The 25,489-nt window shown below is 41.0% G+C and overlaps 1 protein-coding gene across 7 annotated transcripts in view; it reads right to left on the reverse strand.

The window, feature by feature from the left end:
- Positions 1-25,489, reverse strand: part of PDE4D (phosphodiesterase 4D) — a 666,530-nt gene that overhangs the window by 268,848 nt on the left and 372,193 nt on the right. Inside the window, exon 1 of one of the 7 annotated variants that reach the window (XM_044446045.1) lies at positions 21,718-21,856. The exons of the other annotated variants lie outside the window; for them this stretch is intronic. The gene's annotated coding sequence lies outside the window, so the exon portion shown is untranslated. Of the gene's footprint in view, positions 1-21,717; positions 21,857-25,489 lie in introns of those variants that run through there. 7 annotated transcript variants of the gene reach the window in all.

Genomic DNA, 25,489 nt, shown 5'->3' on the forward strand with positions numbered 1-25,489 from the left:
GTGTCCCGTCTGAAATCAGTACGCACCCTAAAAGATCACTCCCTAGAATCTTCCTAAACATACAGTTTCTTCTACAGACAAGTTGTGAAATTTTGTTCCCTGAAATACAATGTTTGAAAACCTCTGATGTTGAGCCAAAAAAAACTTCAGGAGAAAGAAGGAAGGAAGGAAATGACATACGCTCTTCAGACCTCTCTGAGGCCAGGTGCTTCTTTATTATGAGTACTGTCCAGTGCTGGCTGTCCACCAGGAAAGGATTCTGCTGGCAGAGCAGAGCACCCCCCCCCTCAATCTTTTCTGATGGTTGAGAGACTCACTAAAGGGATTTGGGGGCATATGGGTGGGAGCAGCAAAGGGGAAGGAGAGAAAGGAGAAGTCCCACTGTACGAATGGCATAGGCTTCAACCCTTTATAATACTCGCAAAGGACTTCCCTTTTCCCTTCCATTTTGATGAAAAATGGAACCTGAGCCTTTTGAAAGAGGACTGAGCAGTTATGGGCTCAGTTAATATTCTGAGTTAATATTCCATAAAAGTCAGCTGTATTTTACATTTCCATACAAGTCTTGACAAAATGGGTCCCAGTGTCTGTCACTAACCTTCAAAAATAAACAAGGGTGTCTTGATGCGCTTTTGAAATACTTACCTAAGCAGACATTGTCATCTTACTGGTCACTGGTTCGCTTTTATATCATTTGTTGCCAGTCAAGCACGTAATACATTTTTTGTCAGCTTAAAGAAGAAGAATGAAGTACTTACCTGTAAAGAGAGAGAAAAAGAGAGAGATGGATTATTATATGAAACACTAGATGTTAGCTGCATATTTTTGTATTTAGGGTTCATTAAAACAGATTTGAATATCTGTCACATTGCTCTCCCACTGAGCTTAGAGGAAAACATGTATGGACTGTGAATGCAGCCTCTTGTGCTAGTTTCAAAAAGGAGCCATGAGTTCCAGAGGAAAGGAGCTGTGTTTGTCACAGACCACAGGAGACCATAAAAATAAGATTATTTGTGGGTGCTACTCATAGAACTCTGGGGGATGTATAGAGACCAGCAAGGGCTTCAGTCACTTCTTTAAGAGAGGTAACAGAATGATCCTCTCTGCTCTAAATTAGAACACTGGAATGAAGAAATCTGGGTGTAGTACACTGGTAAGGATTTTGTTGTGGAAGGACTATGAACTTCATTCAGTTCTTATATGCAAAATAAATTCCTGGGTTAAGAACTACTTCATTCTAAGAGTGTGTGTTTTGCATTAGGTTCCAAATAACAAATCTCAGAATCTTAGGGGAAAATAAATAAATAAATAAATAAATAAATAAAACCCACAAGCCTGAAGTCTGCCCTTATCTGGTATTATGTATTTTTATTTCTTGCAGTACCTCCCAGGGAACCCCTGGGCTATGGGGCTGTATAGAAGTGAAACAAATAAAACAATCATTTGTGAACTAGAGCCTGTATGAAGATTTAATCCTCATTTGGCAGATATGTACACACATATACACATACCCCAACACAGATCTTTTTTGAATGGTTGCAATAAACGGCCATGAGATGGTTTGCAAAATTTTTGATAATTGTTTGACTGGGATGTTTAAAATGTTCATTTAATCTGGGGGTGAACAAGAGGGGCTCATCATTTCTACCTGTTCTGTCATGAGGCAGGAAGCAGAAGTCAGAGGAAAATGTGAGAGTTCTCTCATTACCACAACTAGAGACTAATCTTCAGTGGCACACCCCCAAGAACACCAGCCATTCTCAACAGCAGCAGCTGTTGACTGAACAGCCCTAATGAACTTTGTGTCGCTAATGTTACACCAGCCACAGGAAAGAAACCCAGGGTCTCACTTAAGATCTAACGAAACCCATTTCTCTGATACATTCTGATTCAGCACCTTTTCTTCACAGTCTTTCTTTGCACTGCTTCTGCTTTGTTTTGTTCTGATTTTGCTCAAGCACAGTGACTTTCAGGTCAGCGTAGCCTCTGTCACCGTGCCCAGCATGAGATCAACATCACACAACGTCATTTGCCATGGAATCTCAGCCATTCAGAATTATTGCACTGTCCACAACACTGAAAGCCATCCGGACATTACAGTCAACCTGGCTGACAACAGAGGGTTCTGCTGCCTATCTGCATGTTTATGCCTCTAAGCAACTCTGCGGCAGCTGAGAATAACACTTCACACATCTGATCAAAGGGGAGCTACAGCATAACACTGGCCTCCTCTGAGCCCCCCACCATGGGAGCTGCAGTCTGGGACATCTGGAGGGACTCCAGCTGTGGAAGCCTGTTTAGACTGCTTTCTGGAAATGCTCCAAAGCAACAACAAAGACCTGCATAAAAAGTGACATGCCACTGTTTATTTTACATCGGGGGGTTTACTGCTCCTTATTACCAAGACGAACAAGATGTTGATTCAAATCACAACAAATTGCATCACAACTCTTTGCCTTGTATAGACACTTTGCTAACTGGCTCACAGCTTTGGAGTCTGAGGTTTGTTGCACATTCATTGCATGCATAAACTGACATTGTTTACAGGATGGATGGATTCATAATTAAAACAAAGAGAATTTATACCATCACAGGGATAGATGCTATCTAGAACACATCAGAAAGCACTCAAGCAGGGGAGATTGATTTTAAATTTCTCCCAGGAGTATTTATATAAGGCAAAACCTAAACAACCCAGTCAGGAAAAGCAAGATAAAAAAGAAAGAAACTGAATACTCTCATAACTAATCAACAGTGCACCCCTAGATAAGTTTCCTCAAGAGTAAGTTCAATGGAATTCAGTGCAAATGTACATAAGATTACACCTATATGAATTTAAATTCCACAACAGTATGAATATTCATTAGTTATCCATATTATCTAGATATATGTATAAGACTTCTATCTTTTTTCTACCTGCTGGGAAAACAACTAATGATTTTTATTTTTAAAAAAGCTTTTTTTGGAGAGGGGAGAATGATGGGCGCACTGAAAAATATATCATGAAAAGCCAGCCTAAATGGTAATTTACTAAGTGTAAATGCAGTGTTTTAGCAGAATAAATCTTATACTCTCCTTATTTGTGGCCTGGATATTTGTGGTCCCCCAAATAGGCCAGGGGACACTCCATGGGCCTGGGTGAGAGACACACAGTCCCTGTAGGGAGCGGAGCTCAGGGCACAGGGGCCAGAGCATGAAGGGCCAGGGAAGCTTCTTGGATGAGTCGTCAGTACCTGAGCCTGTGGGGCTCGAAGCACACTGCTAATATCAATGCTCACGATGCCCTGGGTTGGGGTGCACACGGCCTCAGCAAACTGCCATGGTGCAGGGTGTGGGCAGCTGGTTATCGGATCAGGGCACCAGGACCCAGACAACCCATACACTACAAGGGCCTATTCCAAATTGCAGTCAAGCAGTCCAGAGATCAAGGCCAGTAACATAAGTACAAGGTAAGTCAGTCCAAATAGTGAAGAGCAATCAAAGCCAGTCAGGAGTTGAAAGGCAGAGAGACAAGCTGAGGAGAAGTGGGTACCTGGGACTGGAGTGGAAGGTGGATCAGGTGAAGACTGGGAACCCAGACAGTATCCAGAAGCAGAGGCAGGAGCAAGGTGACAGGCAGAGTTTCCAGAAACAGGTTCCAGAAGCCACAGAGTGCTCCAACAACACCAAAGACCTTCATTGCTGAAGCTGTGTCTGGAGGGGAGAGCTGGTTCTTCTATAGCTCTTCCCTCAGGGCTCCCAGGTGGTGCTTGTAACAGCCGAGGTGGGAAGCAATTGACTGCGGATCCAGTCCTACAAGCACCAGGGCTGCTATTCTGGTCTCTGGCCAGAAGAAGGAGCCCTGATGCTGCCTCAGAACCTCACAGTTCCTCTCCACAAGCCAACAATGCCTCCTGCCATGGTTATATACAGTCCTCCTCTCCCACTGTGTCATGGGTCTGTCAGAATACATATGCACATAGGTTCTAATAGCCTTTCTTTCTGCAGATGGAGAAGTAATTGCTTCAGTAAGGCAAATATTTTCATTCCAATAGCAAAACCAGGTTTATCTACTGAATGAATGAGGAAAGCATTAGGCTCAAGGCAAGGATCCCATTTGGATTGTAATGATCTCTTTGCTGGGCTACATTTGAAGTCAGTCTGGAAATTTTAATTGGTTCAGAATAGGGTGGTGAGGCTGCTGACAAGGAGTAGCCTCTATAGGCATATAATGCCAGTCCTCTACCAACTTCATTGGCTACCAGTTGAAATACAAGCCCAATTCAATGTGTTAACATGAATATTTTAAGCCCTGAGGGGCTTGGGGCCAAGTTATCTAAAGGAGCATCTGTCTCTTCTCATACATACCTACCGGAGCACTAAGATTGTCCTCTAAGGTTCTTCTCAGAGATTTCCCTCTGAAGAAAATAAGGAGGTGGCTACCAGAAGAGCCCTCTCAGCAGTTCCACCTTGACTCTGGAATCAGCTCCCCAAAGAGGTTCACCTGGCATTGTCTGCTATTCTTTTTGGCACAGGTGATTATCTTTTTATTTATCTAATATTTTAATTAAGATAATTTTAAAGATAGCTATGGTATTTATGGCATCTTATGCTATTGTCCTTTTATTAAGAACTGGGGTTATTGTGTGCTTTTATTGCAGGGCTTTTTCTGTTTGGTCATTGTGGTTTCATTGTTGTGATATATATGTTAACCATAGTCATTTATTCATTAATCATTTTATTATGTATATTGTTATTATAGTTTGTAATTCACCTAGAGAGCCATTTTGGCAAATGGGCAGGATAGACGTCTAATAAATAAGCAAATTTCTGCTGCTTTTCCTAACAACCTGAAAGTCAAGGAACTCGAGCATGGCTCTAAGAAATTACCGTACTTTTAGACACTGGGAAAGTTCCCTACAGCACTGCTGAACCTAAAGAACCTTTACATCATTCCATACAGCACATGCAATGCACTAAGTCTGATTGATACCAAGTACAACACCTGCAATATGAAGGGCCTTTATCTGGTCCAAATCAATGCAACAGACAACACTGTCCTCTCCTGCCAGCTAAACAACAAAGATGGCCCATGATGAATATTGAGCCTACCTATTTCACAGGATTCTTATCAAAACTGGCTTATCATTTGTTTTTCTCCTAAAACTTACACAAGGACTCCAGGCTGTTAAGGAGCCGAGTATCACCACCACCAATCTGATCCTCATAAGCCATGGCTGACATCCTTACTTGGAGATCTAGGAAGTCTGGATGACCAATGCATGCAGAGAAGCCTGGAACTGCACGCACTGTTTGTGCTTCCAGCAAACACACCTTGAGGCTGGGTCCCAGATGGCAGCAACAGAATCCATGCATGTATCGCCAGCACGTAGGTAGGCTCTGTCTCTAAAGCTGGTGCACTGAGATACAGTGCCATGTAGCAGTCGGAGAGCTGGGCTAGTGAAAAGGTCTGGAGCTCTTTCTCTTTCCTGGAGAAAGAATTCCATAATCCGTTACAGCAACAATGGGGATCCCATCTCACCCACTTTACCTCTCCAGCTGGGGGAACTTGCAGCTGGGTCTCAAATGACTGCAAATGTCAGGCAGGCTTATACACGAGGAGGCAGTCTGCCAAATATCCTGGTCCCAGATGTTTAGGACTATATGGCTAATACATCTTGAATTGGTCTTGAAAGCAAACTGGGAGCCAGAGCTACTGCTCTGAGACCATTGTAACATGATCTAGAAAATACATGATAGACAACCATCTGTTGCCACATTTTGAACTACTGGTGATTTCCAAGCACTTTTCAAGTACAGTCCTACATAGAGTGTGTTACATCAGACTAAATAAGAGGTGATGTTTTCCCTAGCTCTAAATCAGGTTGGCCCAATATGGTCAGGATTTCTGGGATGCTGCTGCTCATTGTTCATTTCTGTATTACCCCATAGCTGAAGGTTTCTCATCTAAGACATCTGGTGGGCACCCTATTGCAGAAGACTGCTCTAAATGTTTCAGTGATAATGCCCAGGGATGAGCAAACAGGTGATACTTTTCATTGTGGCTCTTTGAATTCATCCTCAAATTTCATTTTGCCTCATTTGTATTGCTGAATATGAGTGGTTTGTTTGTTTTCAACTGAGAATAAAGCTCATTTTAAAAGGTACATGTGTCGTCCCAAATGGGAAAAAAGGCTTTTAAAAATGTGTTTCCCTCTACTGGCTAAAGACTGAAAATGCAGACATTGAGAGAATTTGCATGCATGTTCTTTTAAAACCAGAACCCTGTGCTGAGTATATATTAAATCCTAATTTGCTTTTTTTTTTTTTTTTTTTTTGCTGGACCAAGCAAGGCAAGAATACTAGATCAGTGTGACTGGTTATATATCTCTTCCCCCACAAAATGTATGAATCCAATCCTAAATTGTATATGTCTTTGTGCTGGCTCTATTCTGCTTTCTAAAGTAAGCTCAACCTCCTAATCCTCAAGTTTTTCCACTCCTCTACCTCAATAACGGCTGCAAACATGAAAGCATGGGTGGGGAGACATTCCAAAAATTTTGAAATGGAGGAGTTCTTCACGTGCTCTCCGCAGCCATGCCCCTAAAGAGAGTTCCAAAATTTGGGAAGCATTGTTGGCCCATTTTATATTTTTCAAAGAACAGCAGTCTGTAATATCCCAAAGATGAGGATCAGTCATAGCAATAGCAAGCTGGCAAAATGTGCTGAGATGTGGACCTCATCCAGCAAGCCCTAAGTTCACATCCCTGACCAGCCATGAAGTTCACTCGGTGACTGTGAGCCAGTCACTTCCTGAGCTTTTCCTATCCAATGGAGGAATCGTGTGCCAAATAAGGCCAGTTCTCTAACTCCCTGGACAGAGAGTTCTGGCAAATACCACTCAGGTAGATGACATTGCCCATCCTGTCACACCTTGCTGTGTTCCTCTTTGCTATGAAATTGTATGTCCTCTTTGGCAGCAGTGCAGTGAGCGGGCCCTCCATTCTTATCCTGCATTCAACACTTACCATGCCTCTCTTATATCTTCTCATCCTCACTTCCTTTGCTCCCCTAATGCTGTTATTTATTATTTATTATGTGTTTATTAGACATATATCCCACCCCATTAGCCAAGAAGGCTAACTGGTTCTGCTATTGTGATTCTAGATATGGGGGGATTGTATTTTAGGTTGTATTATAAGGTGAGCTTAACTAATTTCACACTTTCAAACCATATGCAAACCAAAATTCAGTTATCGTTTATTTTGTATTCCTCTAAATTTTTGGTAAAGTTGACCTTCTTTTCTTGTTTACAAAAAAGCATCAAAAAGTGCACATTAAGGAAAGTAACATTTTAAAATACACTATCTTAGGATAACTCCTAAAAAAATCTGTGTTGTAGGTGAAATGCATACAGAATACAGGCATGCACAAAAGCATAATCATGCTCGGAAATGTTTATGACTTTTCTTAACATTCAACATGAACTGGATTAAGGCTGGGAAAATCAGAAATGGAGAAAAACTGAGACTGGCAGGTCCACCCATTCCTAATTGGCTCCTTTTGATTTTTCCCCATTATGCATGCCTGATTCCATGACATTTCTTGCTATAAAAATGAAATACACTTTCCTGATGTATTCAACTGGCTGCACCCTCTTCTCTTTTATATCATAGCCATGGTGGATCACACAAAAGGCGTGTCTAGTCCAGTGCTCTTTTCAGGTGAGGCCAACCAGCTTCCTGGACAGCAGGGAGAAGCCGCCTCCTTTTCATGAATCCCAGCAACTGACCCAATACTAAAGGTAACATAGGACCATCAGGACTAGTAACCATTGATGGTCTTCTCCTCCATAGCTGTGTCTAATCCTCTTCTAAAGTCATTCAGATTGGTGGCAATCACTGCATCGTGTGGCAATGCATTCCATAGTTTAATTATGCACTGTATGGAGAAGGACTTCCTTTTATCTGTCCTGAATATGTCTACCTCAGAATTCACTTTTCCTATTCCTTCTCTGACTGCAGCCAGCTAACCTGCCCTTATTCCATCACTGTAAACTCCAGCACATCCCCACATGTTTGCCTTTTCCATATCAAGGTAATAAATGTTTGGGGGAACTGAACATCCCAATATTCTGTACAGTCAGTGGCACATTGATTTTGCAACAAAGTGTAGCATCTTCTGAATTATTTCTCTCTTGGCTTCACATGTGCCAGATTATCTCTTTTTTGAAGAGCCTGCGTTGTTTCAGGACCCACCCAACCCCAACTTTATAAAACAGGAGCTTTGTGACTCCTGAAAAACTAATTCATTGTAGCATAAGCTCACACCTGGCAAAGAGTGTGCGACTCCAAGGAAAGGCATGCCACAATAAACCTACCAGCCTTGAAAGAGCCTCAAATATCTTTGCTTGGTTTTGTTCTAACAGAGTAATATGGTTGCCTCCACTCCAGAATTTCCCATTCCATTGATTCTCCAGATCAAGTGAGCAGATCAAAGACCAATCTCGCATCTTTTATTTGCAAAAATTTGCGCTGGGTACCCCACTTGCATTCTAATTCCTCCTTGGATAAAATAGGTGCATAACGCAAGGCATAAAAGACGCTATTATGCTTGCTGATACATCGTTCATGGCCTGTTACGTTACGTAAGGTCAGCACTTTGCTTGCCTTGTATTTCTTTTAAATATGCACTTTAAATGTGCTGGTTGCTACATTATAACATTTGTACATAGTGACAAATGCTTCCCTGACGCAAGCTGCATAAGCACAGGCTAGAGAGCTTCCCCTTTGATCACTGCTGCTTTCAGCTGCCTCCCCGGTAAACAAGGCACTCTGGACTTTGGGAATTGCAATCTAATGGTTTACTGCCACCTACTGTGAGATGGAAATGCCTGCCTGGGCGGAGCGAAGCAGCTCGAGGACAGAAGGCTGCAAAGATATTTTCCATTGCTGTTGTTTTTCTTACCCTACTTATGGTTTAATCCACTGTCTAAAATAGCCTAGAAGTATTAGGAAAGATCATGAAAGTAACTCAAGTGATTATGGACTAGGAATGATAAAGGCAACTTGCTGCAAAATAATTTTCAGGTGCCATCGGCTATGCTGACTGTGGATAATGGAAGTTGCTGTCTACTGAGCTGAGGAAAGTGCTACAGAACTTTAAAAAATCCAGAGCACTGATAAAATGTTGACAGAATCCCAGGGTGAGTATCCTCAAGCAATGATGAAAAGTTCCAAGACAGACAAGTTGATATTTTTACAGAGCAAAATGAGAACCTCATATGGTGACAGAGGGCTTTGCCCCCTTCTTCCTGTACCAGCTAACAAAGCTCTGTCTTACGAGCAAAATGCCACAGATGACTGTGTCTTCACGGGACTTCCTTTGCTCATCTATTAATGTGGCTTGATAAATGTCATCCTACAATAATGAAAAGGTCTTCTTTCTTCTTATCTGATGTCAGAGAAAGTCAATGTGTAATAAGAGGAGCAGCGACTGACTACTCCGTAGCCTTTCAGGAGTGATGTCTACATAAATATGTGAATGACCAAACAGACAATGCCAGCATCCGAATCAGGCATACACAGGCATCTGTCGAGGCTCCAGCACAGAGCCCATTTCTGATGTGTGCTTTGGGCTATCCGTCATTTCCCCCGATCTAGGATTCTGCACAGGGTGAGTGATTTACCACAATGCCCTTCATATAGCATCATTCTGAAGCATTGTGGGAAGTGTAAAAGGTGTGCGAGGTATGAGACTTTTAAGATTGCAATCAGGGCCCTTGCATCTATAGTAGAGTTAACATGAAAAAAGACACTGGACTCCACCTCCCATCAGCTGGAGTCATCACAGCTGATTTCCAGAAATCATAGGAACTGTAGTCTAAATATCTGGAGGGCACAAGGTTGGGAACAGCCGCTGCAACTTCTCAGACATTTTTGAATTTCAACTCCCACCAGGCCCAACCAGCACTGGTCAATGGCCAGGGATGGTGGAAGTCATAATATAACAGCAGCTGGTGTGAGTCACAAACAGGTCTCTTCCGTAATGGTATCGTCAAGAGATTTCTCCTGCTGATCTTACTAACTGGGTGGGTTCATAACAAGCCAGTTCCTTAGAAAGAGCACCCCAGCAAGGGAAGCTCAACCAAGCATTACAACCAGCAATCAAAATGAAATATTGAACAGCTGTAAGGAAGGAGCTGATTGTAAGGTAGGACAATGTTGATCCTTGTATGCAAACAGTCTCCATTTTAATCCCTGGAATCTCCTGGTAGAACCAGGCATGTATCCTCTCTAAAACCCTGGAAAGGATCCTCCAGGTGTTTTGAATCAGACCCACACTTTCCCTAACTGTTTGTCAAGCTGACTGGGGTTGATGTGAGTTATAGTCCAAACCATAAGGAAGGGAGCAAGTTCTCTAGCCCTCACATGGAGCATTCTGAGATGGATGGATCAACCATGAAACTTGGCATAAAAACTGTAGCTTCCTCTGTTCCCACATCCAAAATGAAAAGAAAGAGCTGTAGATGCTAACCTTTTATTCCCAACACACTTGGATATATTGTCCTTTCCAGCGGAAGGCATTGTTTTTGTTCCTAAAACTGGTTAAGAAATTTCTCAGAAGTCCTTCATAGCTGCAGTTAACCCAAATTGTTTCATCTGTTTGAGTTACTCAGCTCCCCTATAGCTGCAGCTAGTTTCTTATCATGCTTTAGGAATATCTCTCCTCTTGAATATTTTATTCAGTCTGGAATCAAATACAAAAAAATAATTGTATATTTATTTTCCCTGTACTCAAAATGAGTCAAGCTGCCACAAAATGCTAAGAGCTGATCTTTTTGTTCTATAATGACAAACTCTTCATTGACTGCTACCTTTTCCCTCACTCTCCTCTCCTTTTAGGTCTAGATTATTTTATTGTAAACCTGTCTGAGGACAGAGTCTGTGAGATATTTTGATTTATGTCCAGCACTTAGGGTGATTCCAGACACAGGGCTCTTAGCACTACCGATCAAATGACATTGAAAAGGTGCTCCATCTTTTCTTCCTTTAAATATTTTCCCAGTTAAAAAGAAAAAAGGCAGAAGTAGTGGGCGAAAAAACAGTCAGACTGCAAACTGGAAAAAAAAAAAAAAAATTCCCTCTACCACCCTATCAGTTCCATGAATGAGGCAGAGCATTGACCCAATAAAAGCCTCACGTGCCAGTGCTCTTGGTCAAAGCTGGCATCCTAAAAATTATGCATCCTATTTTGGCTAAAGTGAAACTATGTTTGGGGTTCAAGGGTCCATTAAATACTCAATTCTACCTTCATTAGCTTTCCTCAGCAGTCAAGTTCATGTTTGCTATCATCACAACATGTAAAGCATCTCTTCTATCTCTCTCAACCTCTCTGATTTATATATTATGAGATATGACAAGTACTAAAATCCTTGTCATTTCTTGGATGCCACATCAAAACAAAAAGGAGACTCAACTGGGAATGGCAGAGACAGGGCACGATATAAAGCTATACGAACACACATAGGAGTACAACAACTGCAAGATGCAAGATTGTTTGATGAATCACACAGTTGGAGAGTGACAGTTCAAGACAACTGTGTCACCCCATATAGAGAAGACGGGGAGCTTATTAGCTCTGGAAACCACAAGCACCTTAAACCCTCCAGATACTGTTGCTTTTCCACTTCCACCATCCCTGACCATTAGCCAAGCTGGCTAGGACTGATGGAAATTGGGGTCCCCAGCCTTAGAAAAAAAAGACATAAGCTTTCATACACTAGAGTCCACTTCAGCAGATGCATCAGTCATTATCCTGACCTGCAGATATATTTACACATGGTTGGGCAAGGGGAAGGGAAGTAAACATTTATGTCAACAGGCCATGAAATGAAAACAGGCTGGGTTCACATGACATGACACGTGTGGGTTTTCTGATGTGTAGCTGTGCCTGAGATATTATTTATTGGTTTCTGTGCTAGTGTGGTTTCCACTCTCCTTGCTCAGTCCTTCCACTGGCAAGTATCCCATCAGCCACTGAATCTGACATTCAATCCGACATTGGCTGATTGCAGCAGCTCCTGCAGCAGCAGCAGCTCTTTCCAGAGAACTCTATGGTAGCACCATGGAAACCATGATCAGAGGAACCATAGTGAAGTGTGGAACTACAAAACGAACTGTTGTTACTTATCACGGTTTCTAAAAACCAAATGTACCATGCTGAAATGCCATGTCATGGCTCAGATGACAGACCACCCTGCACAAGAAACCAGTGTGGCCTGCTGTATCACTCCCATAGTGATAATCAAAATATCATTTTGAATTGTGGCCATTTATAGCACAGACACCCTGGCATTGGTAAGCCAGGTAACACATGCAAGAGAATACTTAGAAACAATTACATAGAGCAAACCAGAGGGAAAAATAGTGGAGGGCACAAACAGACCTGTAAGGCTTGCACAAGACAGAAACATATGAAGAAGTGACAAAGACCAACCCACTGACTGAAACACTAAAGCAAAAAAAATACAATGAAATAAGCTCTGTTGAATAAAAAGCCACAGTAAAATTCCCAGCAAGCTGTATAATGGTAAAAATGTTTTAAATATAAAAAGCTGGGAAAAATGAAGCTTAAGGTCTGCTTTGCTCTCTGACTGCAACTAAGTATATTAGGAAGACTCAGAAATCAACATGATGTTCTAATAAGCTCCAGTTAGGGAGTGCAAAAAGCACAGGAGACTTTTCTTTAGAAGGCCCTCTTGTGAAGGAGATTAATTGTGGCCTCAGAAATGGCTTGTAATCTTGGAGAGCACTTGAAACATTGGCTTTATAAGCCTGGCATACAAAACCTTTCCTTATCTCTCCTCTACAGTGCTGGGGGACATGACCAGCATTGGAAATAATCAGCCTCTTTCTTTGTTAAAGGCATATTGTGAACAATGGGGTATTCCTCAACTTAGAGCCCTCCAGACATCTCAAGTACACCTCCCATCTTGGCCGTGCTGACTGGAGAGTTGGGGATTCATAGCCTAACACATCTGGAGAAGGTTTCTTTACAGGTTACTGACCTGATTCCCCACTCGTTCCCTAGTAAAGGGTAATTGCATCAGGAAGTGATGCATACTTTTTCTACTGCTAATTACAGGGCTATAGCCTTTCTTTCTTTTTTGTGTGGAAACAGAAAAAAATGTAATCCAATTTTTAAAAATCACATAGGGCTACCTGTATTTATGGTCTAAAAGTTCTGCTCATCAAGGTCTCCTCACCAGAAAATTTCTGGTTATGGGCCTCCTGTCCCACCTTGCAATAAACTGAGAAATCCCAAGTTACAACTTTCAGGCAGATCCTGGATCAACCACACTCCAGCTCTTAGATCTTGGCAGAACTAAACAAGTCATAATCAAATTAAGATCAGAGCCATCCCAAGAGCTAGCATGTCAAGGAAAATATCAACCATGATGCTCAGGATTAAGGCAGGGACATGATAATTGAAATAACTGAAATAGCACAATAATTGAAAAGGAAACTTTTAAAAGTTTGGAACAAAATAAAATACTGCTTCAGGTATATTAACTCCCTCATCTAGCAATCTAGAGGGCTCCCAGACTATAAAACTCCATCTGAGTTCTCTTTTGATTGCTTGCTTGCTCTACCTGATAAACTAAAAAAGACACACTCTAAGAATCAGAAGGTATTATCTTCTCAGTTTCACTTGCTGGGGAAAAAGCATGCAAAGGTGTTATTGCTGAGTTCAGGAACCCCCATATCCTGCCTACAGGCTTCTCAGAGACATGTGGTTGGCTACTGTGGGAACACAATGCAAGACTTGATGGGCCTTTGGTTTGATCCAGCAGGGTTTTTCTGAAGTACTTATTTTGTGCTTCAGGTGCCGAGATACTTGGTTCATCCTGGGTACTGTTGCTGTGGTGACAAGATTTTTTGTAAGCAAGGAAATAAGTGTAAGTCATCACAAAACTGGGTAGAGTTAGAAGTCCTCTTTATATAATTAGTCAATTTTCTCCATAACCCCACTATTTGATTATGATTATTTTCATGTTAAGTGTGGGAAACTAAGAAAAGGCTGAACTTTATGTACAGAAATATTCAGGTACTGCTAATTTGACTGTTAAAAATAGTATACATATAATTTTCTCTTTCTATGTGTTATTTTCCCTTCTCTCATTGCGATCTCAAGATATCTTCAGCATGGCTTCTACTGTCATGCACATGAAATAGTTCTGCCAATTGATAATTAAGGTGGAAAGAGGATCTTGTGCTTCTGCATGTTTTTTCTGATTTTTTTTATTATTATTTTCAGCACAAGAAGAAACATTTGCTCTTCAGTACAGTTATGTATGCCAATATTTGCTTATTTATCTGGCCAGGGTGACTTCTTTTATATTGTTATTTATTTTATATTGTTAATTTTATATTGTTATTTTTGTATTTTATTGTATTTTATTTTGTGCTGTGAGCTGCCCCGAGGCTTCGGCAAGGGGCGGCATAGAAATGTTTTAATAAATAAATAAATAAATAAATAAAATAAGACCAATTGAGCATAGCTTTCCAAAATGTATATATTTTAATTGTTATTGTTTTAATGTATTGTGTATTTTATTTGATGTTGTAAGCCGCCCCGAGGCTTCGGCAAGGGGCGGCATAGAAATGTTTTAATAAATAAATAAATAAATAAATAAATAAATAAAATACTGCATAAAAGGATAACTTTAGCCAATGCGAAAATGAGATATGTCTACAATATTAATGGGACTAAAAAGTCGTTATATTTTGTTGTGAACCTTCCAAAGAGCTTTGGCTATTGGGTAGTATAGAAATAAAATGAATGAATGAATAATATATTTCTATCTATTCCTTCATAGTTACATTCATCCCTTATCAATTAATTACTTTACACAAAAAATGCCAGATCCAAGTAAAGAGGGAGTTAAGGTTAATCTTGAAGAATGATTTTTTTAAAGAAAATGCAGGCGGCAGGATGCTCATTTGCTGTACAGTTTGGGCAGCATTTGGACAGCAGTCCATTCATAAATTCATGGCTGCCTTCGTCTACATGAACCTGCCAACCTGCTGGGATTGCCATCTGAGGCCCTGTCCTTACTTTCAGAAGTTAGGGAAGTTATTATTGGAAACAATGGCTCCTCTAGTACTCACAAAAATATTCATCGCATACCAATACTACTATCTGGGGTATGGCGCTTTGAAAAAAGAAGTGAGACTTTGAGCTCCATGTGCTCAGTGTGTGTTGTTCTCTTTGGAGGGCTTCTGGGCTTCTTCTTCACCTTATACAGGTTGCTCTGGTGATCAAGCCTAGCTGGGAAGAACTACATGACTTTTAAAACTTGTACAGCTTGTCTCTTGTTCTCCTTCTATGTTCAAGCTTCTTGTGCCACTGCTTTAAGAAATTGTTAAAACATGTCTCTTCTATTCCAACTCAGAATATGCAAAGTCCCTCAGGACAATGATTCTTTGTGTGAAAAGGAGAGAAGCGTTTAATATTGAGACTTCTGGAATGCTTAACTAACCTAATACTGCCTCCATTCACAAGGAATGTTAAACCCAGTTTAGTGGTATGGGAACACTGCTTGGGCTCATAGGAAGCCTTTCCCCACCCCTGCTTCCATTGGTCACAAGGAGGAAATCAGAACGATCGCTTCTCTTTTCAACTAACTGCAGTTTCTCATTTTGTCCAATTATAATTAGTTCTGACCGTGGCTTAAGAAAACAACCCACAATCATAAATCACATTCTGAAGTTGGCACATTTCCTTAATCCATAGTTAAGATTTGGCTATGTTTGAATTTAATGAATAACCAGTGGTTATTCATTGAGGAGAGAATGGGTTGTCCATAAGACTTGAAGTGAATGTACGCAACATTAAATTGGAGGTCTGTGCCACATGAGTATGTGCATCTGCTCCCCAGGAATATTCAGGGGCCACTCTCTCTTTTGTTGTGTGTGTGTGAGAGAGAGTTTATTTCCCCATCCACACATGCATAGGATTGCCTCCTAAAGCACCAAAGACTTATGTGTGTATTCTGTCTCTAACTGCTTATTCCAGATGTTGGCTGAGGAATCTGACAGTTGTTGCTCAACACCTCTGGGGGGCATCAGGTTGGGGAAGGCAACTCTAATATTGTTCCTTCAACTAATATTGCGGAAGCCTGAGCTCTGGTGTGACTAATACTGTTTTATGGGCTATATGCCAAGAAATACTTTGCAATGCATATAGAATAATTATACATTATTTAGGCACCATTGTTATAATGAACATGGATTTTTAAAAGCTTTTTGCTTTAGTCTTCCATGAGAGGCTTATCTCTTAAATACTTCAATACTAGCACTGAACATGAATTTAATGCCAACTTACTACAAAAAGAAAGAGCAAAAAGATTTGGGCTATCTCTTGTTATTTTTTTTTAATTATTACTATTACTATTACCCTTGAAAAAGAACTGAACAAATAAAAAACAGGTGAATGGGGTTTTTCAAAAGGCATCTACTATTTTTAAAAGGAGGGCATATACAGTGTGATTCTGTCCATGCTTATTTGGGAATATGTTCCTCTCTGTTCAGTGGGATGTACTTCCATGTTGATGTAGAACTGAAGGCTTAACATTTTATGACTTGCCTTATTCTTTTGGACACATCTTGCACAACTGGCATGTCAATTTTCTCCTTCTCAGCAGTAGTGACTATGCTGTTAAAAGCATAAAAATATGAAAGAATTTTTACAGCACTATGGGTGATGGAGGTTTATAGCTTAATGAATGCACTTAATAGCCATTTTTGTCAGTGTTTTGAAGTGACTCTTGTGATATTTAGGTTAGAGGTTGTTTTTAAAAGAGTGAATCTTTCCAGAGCTCAAGAGAATCAAACAGCTGACATGCTGCGTTATCAACATTTGATATAAATTGACGTCAGAGCTCTGGGAATGCCGGAGGCAACTCTGAACACTGCTTCCTCATGCATTCCCCTGACAATGAATGTGTCTATGCTTTTAATTGGTTAATGTTAGGGCAAGTTCAGACTCAAGCGTAACAGGAAAGCCTAACTGCATTTTGTGCCTTCCAAAGGCATGTTCATTCTGTTATTGAACCTACTGAATATCCTTGGAGAGAATATATTTTTGTGGGGAGAGAGTTCCTTTTTTCAGGAATACTGCTATTCTATTAGCAGTGCAGAACTAGTTCAACCAACTTCTAATATAATGACCGGCGAGCAGACATCAGCCATGGAATGTCTCCTCTTTTGTTTCAGTATTTTGGCATTTGCTTCCGGTCAGAGTACCAGTAGTGCATTCCACTTCAGCTTGCACCTAGGCCCAGTTAATAAATGCTTCTGGCCCTGGTAGTAGGATATCCTATGGCAGTTATCAGCTGTCCGATCATTTCCAACAACAAAACATTGCAGCACAACCCTATACATTGTTACAAAGCTACAGGACAGCCAGTGTGGTGTGGTGCTTAGAATGTTGGACTTGAGAGATCAGGGTTCTTTCACTGTGCACCTTTCTTATTTTGTTTTTAATAATACAAATAATAAGAAGCAGTTGTAAGCATGATGAAACTTCTTAGAGGTTATGTCAGATTCAGTTCTATTTTTCTAGGTCTGTCAACCATTTGATGTTTTACATGTCTGTTGCACAATCCTACATGTGTTTACTCAGAAGTAAGTCTTGACTATTTTCAATCAGGCTTATTCTTTAGTAAAAAGACTGCAGCTGCAGTTTAACCGTAAGGTTTTTTTTTTAAAGAAAGATGGAAATGCCTTTTATGAGACTACTGCCTAACTTTCTTTGTGGAGGTGTAGGAATTCCATACTGCGAGAACACCTTGGCTTAACAAATGAGGAGACAGATGCCACCTCTGACTGCCTAGCGCAACTGTTGCCAAGGAAACCATGTTCTCCTGTTCTCTTCCTGGGCCCTCCTGATTTCTTTTCTCTGTCTCAGCATCCTTGCCAGCTTGGGGGAAACAGGGGGTGGGAGGGGGGAAGAGAGGTTTCCATGGTTGCTGACAGACAGCAAAAACAGGATGCCTTCAAATGCTTGTACTAAATATCACACCACATTCCAATAATAAAACAAATAACAAAGACTTCTTGCCATCAGAGTTTGCAAATCAAAATTTGTCCTTTTTCATTCAAGCTGTATTGTACCAGGAATACACCACACTGCAAATCTCCATAACAGATAATAGATTACTGATAAGTATTTCAATGCCATTAATAAGTCTTTTCGTTAGTGCATTCAATCACCCGGTTTTCTATTTAGACACCAAAAGTCATTAAAAAGAAATGTGGATGTGGGCAACTTTCATTTGTCGCAGGAGAGAGGAGGGAAAGGGAAACTCATCACGTGCGCAGATGATCACTCGCATCATGTTGGTTTTAGCCCCGCAACTGGAAGTCAATTGCCATGACTGGACATTTAAGTATTTCTTACATTTATATTACACTTTTATTCCAAGGAGGTGTTGCAGACAGCATTGCTGTTGGGGAATGTTTGATGAAAAAATGGTAGAACTGGGAGAGCAGCTGGGTGAATTTTCCCAACACTGCACTGAAACATTGGCTGAAAGTCCTCCACCACATGGTGCTGCCCATGAATGACAAATAAAAATATGGAAGGGCACTTTGGCTTGGCCCTAGCTATACTTGTTTTCAATAACACTTTCTACAAGTTTTTTAAGCCCAGGGAAAAAGTTGTACTACTTGGAAACACAGAAACAGAGCGAGTCAGAAGGGGTCTCCCGGGCCATCTAGTTTGACCCCTGGCTCCACTCATGACATGCTTACTATTTCTTTTACATGGATAAGTAAAAGAAAATGCATTTTCCACTTCTTTATCTGTGGTACTCTGCTATTTTGCAGTGCTACCTAAAAGTTACACTGTAGAAAGGCAGGGAAGGAAACCCCTTCAGGTAATGCCTGGATATCAGTTCTGCAACCCAAACCAAAGGCAGAGGCATTGGATTTATAGCTTTATGTAGAATAGCCCAAAGGATACACTACCACTGTAGAGAGAAGACAAAGTCCAGGAACTTATGTTGTCAGTACTTAATTATTGTGTTCTTAAATGTGATGCACGTTTAATCATTGCTCCCTTTTATGTAAGCTGCTTTGAGCTTCAGAAACCATATGCAAATAAAACGTTTTTAAACAAAAGCAAGTGCACAAGAGCAATTGAAGTTATTTCATTATGTAATGTCTGCAAATCAAACATGTTCAACAATGTTGACTATCTAGATGTGGTCTTATGGTCAGTAGATGGAAAAATGTAGTACATTTATCTGTACGTGGTGTCAAAGCTTCCTTCAAAGCATGATTCCCTACAGTGCAATCCTTAAAAGGTTAACTCCAAAGTTAGTCCCACTGAATTTAGTGGAGCTTAGTTTTAGTACAAGTGCTTAGAACTGCATAGTCAAGGTATAACTTTATGCACGTTTAGAGATAGAAAAAGTTACACAGTTCCCAGCACTCCCCAGTCAGCCGTTTTGTTAAGAAGCACTATTAAGGTACAACATCCTATGCATGTTTAGAGAGAAAAACCCTGTAACCCCCAGCATTCCCTGGCGAACCATGCTGTTAAGACACAATGTTAAGCCACAACTATGCATGCTTAGACAAGAAATATTCCCACAACTCCAGTTATACTAAGAATTGCAGGAATTTTACTGTCTAAACATACATAGGACTCTCCCCTTGTTTATCTGAAGCCCTGTCTCTAAATCTTACTCAGTTATTCAGCAAATCAAAATGCATCTCAAACCAATGGCCACCTATTACAAGCATCCATTTAAAACAAGCTGAGTGTGAATTCTCAATGATTCCAACAAGTACCATAGTGCAGTTTGGTATCTCAGAGACACAGAACACACAGTAACTTCATGCCTGAAGGACTGGGGACAAACTGCAGCTAGATGTAAGAACTGCCCATGTCTAAATTCAGAGGTCAGATTGGGAACTGCAAGAAGACAGAATGCAGAATGGTACCAGCTGTTCTGGTATCATTAGCAGCTGAACATAGCTAGATAGGCATATTCAAAATTTGAAACTCAATTTATAAAAGTAGCATATGGTACTATGGAAGGGTTTTTCCAGTAAGGTTAACGTGGTATAAGAAGTCAAGGAGCCATATTGACAATTGGTTGCCCCAACTGGTAAGTTAGGTGTGGAACTATGAGGATTTAAGAAAGTTAGCAGGTGGAGACCCACTGAACCAACACTCTGCTTTAAAATACCTGGTTTATTCAACAAGGTGCCCAATATGGAATCAGATGCAAAAAAAATACTGAGAGAGGAAATAAAATATCTAGGGCTTGGCAATCCTGACTGCAAAGATATCTGTCTGTGCCTCACCTTACCTAGCCTACACATCAAAAATGAAGAAAAGAACAATGAAGAAAAGATAAAGAACAATGTTTTGCCTTCCTTCATGGCTCTACATGCATGGCTTTTAGCAATTGTTTATTTTATTTAGCTAATCTGAATATATTATCTTTTTGATGTTCAAGCAGTATAAAGAAATGGGCTAAATAAACAAAGTTTAAGAAAAACTGTGCAAGGTTGGGCAACTTATGGCTCTTCAGACATGTTGGCTTACAACTCCCATCACGCCTAACAGCAGATTCAGCTGTGAGGGATGATGGGAGTTATAGGACAAAATATTTGGATGGCTACAAGTTGATGTAGCCATCAGCCTGCAAATAAGCAAAACAAACTCTTAAGATTGTAGGCTATAGTTCACCTGGCACTTAATGACTGGGTTTGCATCACACAACAACTCATCATGGGAGGCATGTCATGGTGGGTGATTGTGTTGTGTGAACCCAGACTGTTTTACAGCAATCCCTGAGCACCATTTTGGGTACAAAAAGTAGAATACAAATACAAGAAATATCGATAGAAACAACCTTAATCTAATAAAGCTAAAGTATGTATCCAATGTTTTTATCCATTCCTAGCCTAAAAATATAGCAGCCTGAGTAATTCTATTCTGAGCTTTAGAAAGAAACTTTTGTGTCTGCATTACTATCTATGTTAGCGCATCCTCTCTTGGTGATGGATTGGCCAATACAGAGCATGCATTTGCAAAGCATAGCTTGCTAATGCTCATCATCAATCATAGTGGCATGGCCAAGATCAAGCTATTCAAGGGCATTGTAATACCTTTCTTCCTATTATTTTCATTTCTGCTGAGCCAATTGCATTCCAGGAATGCTGGCACTATTACGCAGGGGATTTCTTACAAGCCTGGCGACTTTAAAAAAATGATTAAACTTTGGGTTAGCTATTCAGCAGGCCTGATCTGACAGAAGCAAAAGTTTATTTTCATTGACTATAGACATTTCATTGTCCTAATAGGCAACAGTTTATTTTTCATTTAGAAACATGTATCTACGGTCTTAATTTAAAGATATTGCCTGAGATTTCTTGAGAAAGTAAGCAGGCATGTGCAGAAGGGTTTTGTTTTCCTCCCTGACATTTAAACAACAAGTTCTCCAGCTATCTCTAAACTGGCCAGGATGCATTGCCAAAAAGGAGAAATCATGAAAAAAGGGAACACAGAGTTACCTAACTGGAGCATATGTAAATTTATACATAGAAATCTGGAATCAATACTGTTATATAAGCAGCAAGATAATACTAGAAAGGGGAAGACTGTGACCAGGCAACCTGTATGCTTGCCTCTTCAGTCTCCTATCCAGGTACTAACCATAGGTGGGCAACTTCACAGCTCCTGTGGTTCTGCCTGCTTCGGGGTCTTGTGATCCGAAGAACTGGCAGCTTGAATAGCTTGAATAGCTGTCATCTGTTTTGAAACTGAAGCAAAGCCAAAGCAGAGCGAAAGCAGTTTGCAAAATGCACGTGTCTCTTCCTTTATAGAAGACCAACCTCTCCTTGAGGGACTGCCCAGACCACATCAGCCCAAGAGGTAAGGGCAGCAGGGCCTGGAGAAAGCATTGCCAAAAGCAACCCTCTTCTGCTTCCTTTCTGGATGCAACAAATGTGCAGCTTTCAGGACTCATGCTGTACTGAATGTCTAAAACACTGTATTTGTTTTAGAAGCAGGCAATATCCCTTTTTCCTCCAACTCCCCTCCTTTTCTTCCTGCCTTCTTAATGATCGTGAGTCTGCAGCCAGTGACTTCTTAATTTCTGTATACATATTAGTGCTTTATATAGAATAAGTATCACTATGATTAACTTGTGTGTGCTGCCTTAGCACTCTTTTGGCCAAAAAGCAGCATAAAAATGAGCGGTAACAGAATACAACATGATATGACCAAACACACGTTTGGCTTGCATTGCTTTGATGCGGCTTTTGTTCCACAGGCTGCAACCGCTGCTCAGCACAGTTGTCCTCCTCATTGTCCTCAGCCTCATTTGCCCTCACTGTCATCCAATCCAATTTTGTTGATACGTCCATAGCATCCTTAAATCAGACGTGGTGTCATAACGGCTTTGGCAAAGTCACATGGGTCACAAGTACCAACAGGCTGAGGTAGGTGCAAGGCCACAGGGTCTGAGTTCCGTGAAGGCAAGGAAGAAAGGTAAAAGATGCTGCTGCCTGTGCTCACACTGAGAGCAGAAAGAGCTTTTGGCAGAACAGTTCATTGCCCCCATTGCCACCACCATCACCAACCCACTGGCGCCCCACAGCATTTCGTTGTGTGATTCAAGGAGGCTTGGATTAACCAGATTAGGGCTTACCTGCAGTTTCCTATACTGAAGAACACCTGAAAGCCAAATTCCCCTCCTCTGTCTGTCCCATTTGTGGCTCATGTCAGCTGCTATGAACTACAAGCCAAGGGGTGATGACAAACTCTAGCTTGTATCTGGCTAGTTGTTTAGCATCGGCACTGGCTGCCAGTACATGTCTGGTCCCAGTTCAATATGCTGATATTACCATTCAGAGACTTGGGGCCAGGTTACCTGAAGGACCGTCTCCTCCCATATATACATGCCCACACCCTAAGATTGTCCTCAGTAGTCCTTGTGCAGGATCCCTACCAAAGAAAGTGAGGTGGGTGGCTACAAAGAAGGAGAGCTTTTTGCTGTGGCACCTGGTTTGTAGAAAGCCTTCCTAGAGACAAAAGGCTCTCCCTGACAACTACACTGTATTCTTCCTGCTGCTAGGGAAAATTTATTTTCCCAGAAATTTTCCCTGGACCTTTAGTCTTTCAGTCTCTGTTGTTTCAAATCCTTTATTGTATTTTAGATCTTTGTACTGCTGCTAGGTTTTATTTCTATTTTATACTACAGTTTTTAAATGTTTCTGTTTTTATAGTGTATTTTATGTCATGTTTTATGTTTTTGCTGTTATAAACAGTATAGAAATGGGATAAATTAAGAAATACATTTGCAACATCAAATATTGCAAGATGGTGATTGCAGGATGACTGTAGGTGAAAGAGGGGATGTCAACAACTTTAAGGAACTATAGGGTGTCCACTTCCATAAAAAAGAAAAAGTGGGGAATGCACATACCACCATTAAAAATGAGCCAATGACATTATCAAAAGATCCAACATGACTGTCTCTTGCACACTTGTGTGTGCACACAGATATATTCTAATTCTCTCTCTCTCTCTCTCTCTCTCTCTCTCTCGTGTAATTTTGGAATATTCTGGGCTAACCCAGAAATTGAAGACCCTTCCATGTTGATTGCCATTCCACTCCCAAAATATATCTAAAATGAGATGTATCTTTTCATCAGGTATCATTATACTAGGCAGGAGGTAAGGTGACCTAACGCTACTGAACCATAAAAAAGCAAACCTGTTAATAATGCATGTATTTATACATAAAACATTTCATGCACCATATTTTTGTCAGGGACTCGGACGTCTTTTCCATTGCTTCACAATCCTACACTCCGTGTCCATATTTCAGAGTGATATATTTGTGAAACAAAGCAAACACCAGCCTTTCTCTCCCTCCCTGGTTTATATTTCATCTGTGCTTTACAGAATTTATCCCTTAACAGAAAAACAACAACAAGAACACACAATTTCACACATCGTTCACAATTTGCTATGGTGTGGCTCTGCAAAGTGTCCTGAAGTGAAAGCAAACACGGAATGGAATAACATTAATCAGGAAGGGGCTGTTTTGAAAAGTTCGGCAGGTTCAGTTTCCATTACACTCTACAGCCTTTGCCAATTGCACTGGCAGCAAAGTCTTGCTCCAAAATAATAAACAACCCCCCCTCCTGGTATCACAATGAATAGACGTCACTATCCTGCGTCATTGCAACTCTCACTGATTAAGCAATAGACAGTTTCAGCCTTCTGTTTATATACACAGATGCCAAAATATTCAAGAAGATTGATGAAAGGCAGACCCCTGAGCTTATAGAGGTGATACTGGAGTACCCTGTTGTGTAATGAATTACGTTATGGGGTTATACTCCGTCTGAATGATCGGGTTCCTAGCCTGGGGCCACTGGTGGAAACTTCTTGGTCACTGGAGGCCCAAATGGTCACAGCAGCTCAGAGTGCCTTCTACGCGCTTCGACCAGCATGCCACCTGTTGCCTCCCCTGGACAGGGGCAGCTTGGCCACAGCTGTGCACGTGCCAGTACCCTGGAGACTGGATTAGTGCAACATGCTGTGCATGGGGCTGCCATTCAGATTGCCATTCAGCCTGGCAGCTAGTTTTCCAGAGCTGTTGCCAGGAGCTGCCCCCTTTCAGCCTACCCCTTTCCTGAGAGAACTGCACAGGCAGCCTACTTGCCCCTGAGTCAGGTTTAAAGTATTGCTATTAGCGTAGGCAGCTCCGAAGGATATTTGAGAGAGTGCCTTTTCCCTTAGCTCAGTCATTGTTTTATTGGTTGAAAGGTAGGATATAATTGAGTCATTAAATAAATAAATGTGCCCGCTAAAGGAAACTTTATGGTGTGGGTATAAAAAACAAATGCATTGGTATACTTTGAGCTTGAGCTCAGACTGCATCAGGGATAACATCACATTTGACAAGGGACACAGTGTTTGCTAATTACAAGTTATATAGCAGACTGGTGTATAGTCCTCATGAATCTGTTAACACAACAGCCCCGTGAGTAGACCCTGCTTATTTTTGCAAACTGAGGTTGAGTGGTGGTGGTTTACCTGAGTCCTTTCAATAAGTCCACAGCGGATGTCTCTCTCAGGTCAAACGTGTCTGTATGTGATTTTGTGCACTGGCTCCAAGAACATGCTTTATGCTACTTTCTCAGCACAATGCAGCATTTCAGATCTAACAGTTTTTTTCATGCACCAGTGATTAGGAAAAAGCCTTCTTTCACAGAAATATGCTTAGGGGAAAGGGCCAAAAATTGCATACCCTGGCAAACTTCTCAAGAGAAAGATGTATAAGATAATGGAGCAGGGCATGTTTAAATGCAACCCTGAAACTCGAGGCCACGGAGACAGAAAAATAGGAGTGGCTGAGGATGGATATCTATTTATTGGGTAGTATCCAGTACTGCCCTTGGTGCTCAAGAGA

This window comes from Varanus komodoensis, unplaced genomic scaffold (assembly GCF_004798865.1).
Source record: "Varanus komodoensis strain SLA01 unplaced genomic scaffold, ASM479886v1 scaffold5, whole genome shotgun sequence".
Classification (NCBI taxonomy): Eukaryota; Metazoa; Chordata; class Lepidosauria; order Squamata; family Varanidae; genus Varanus; species Varanus komodoensis.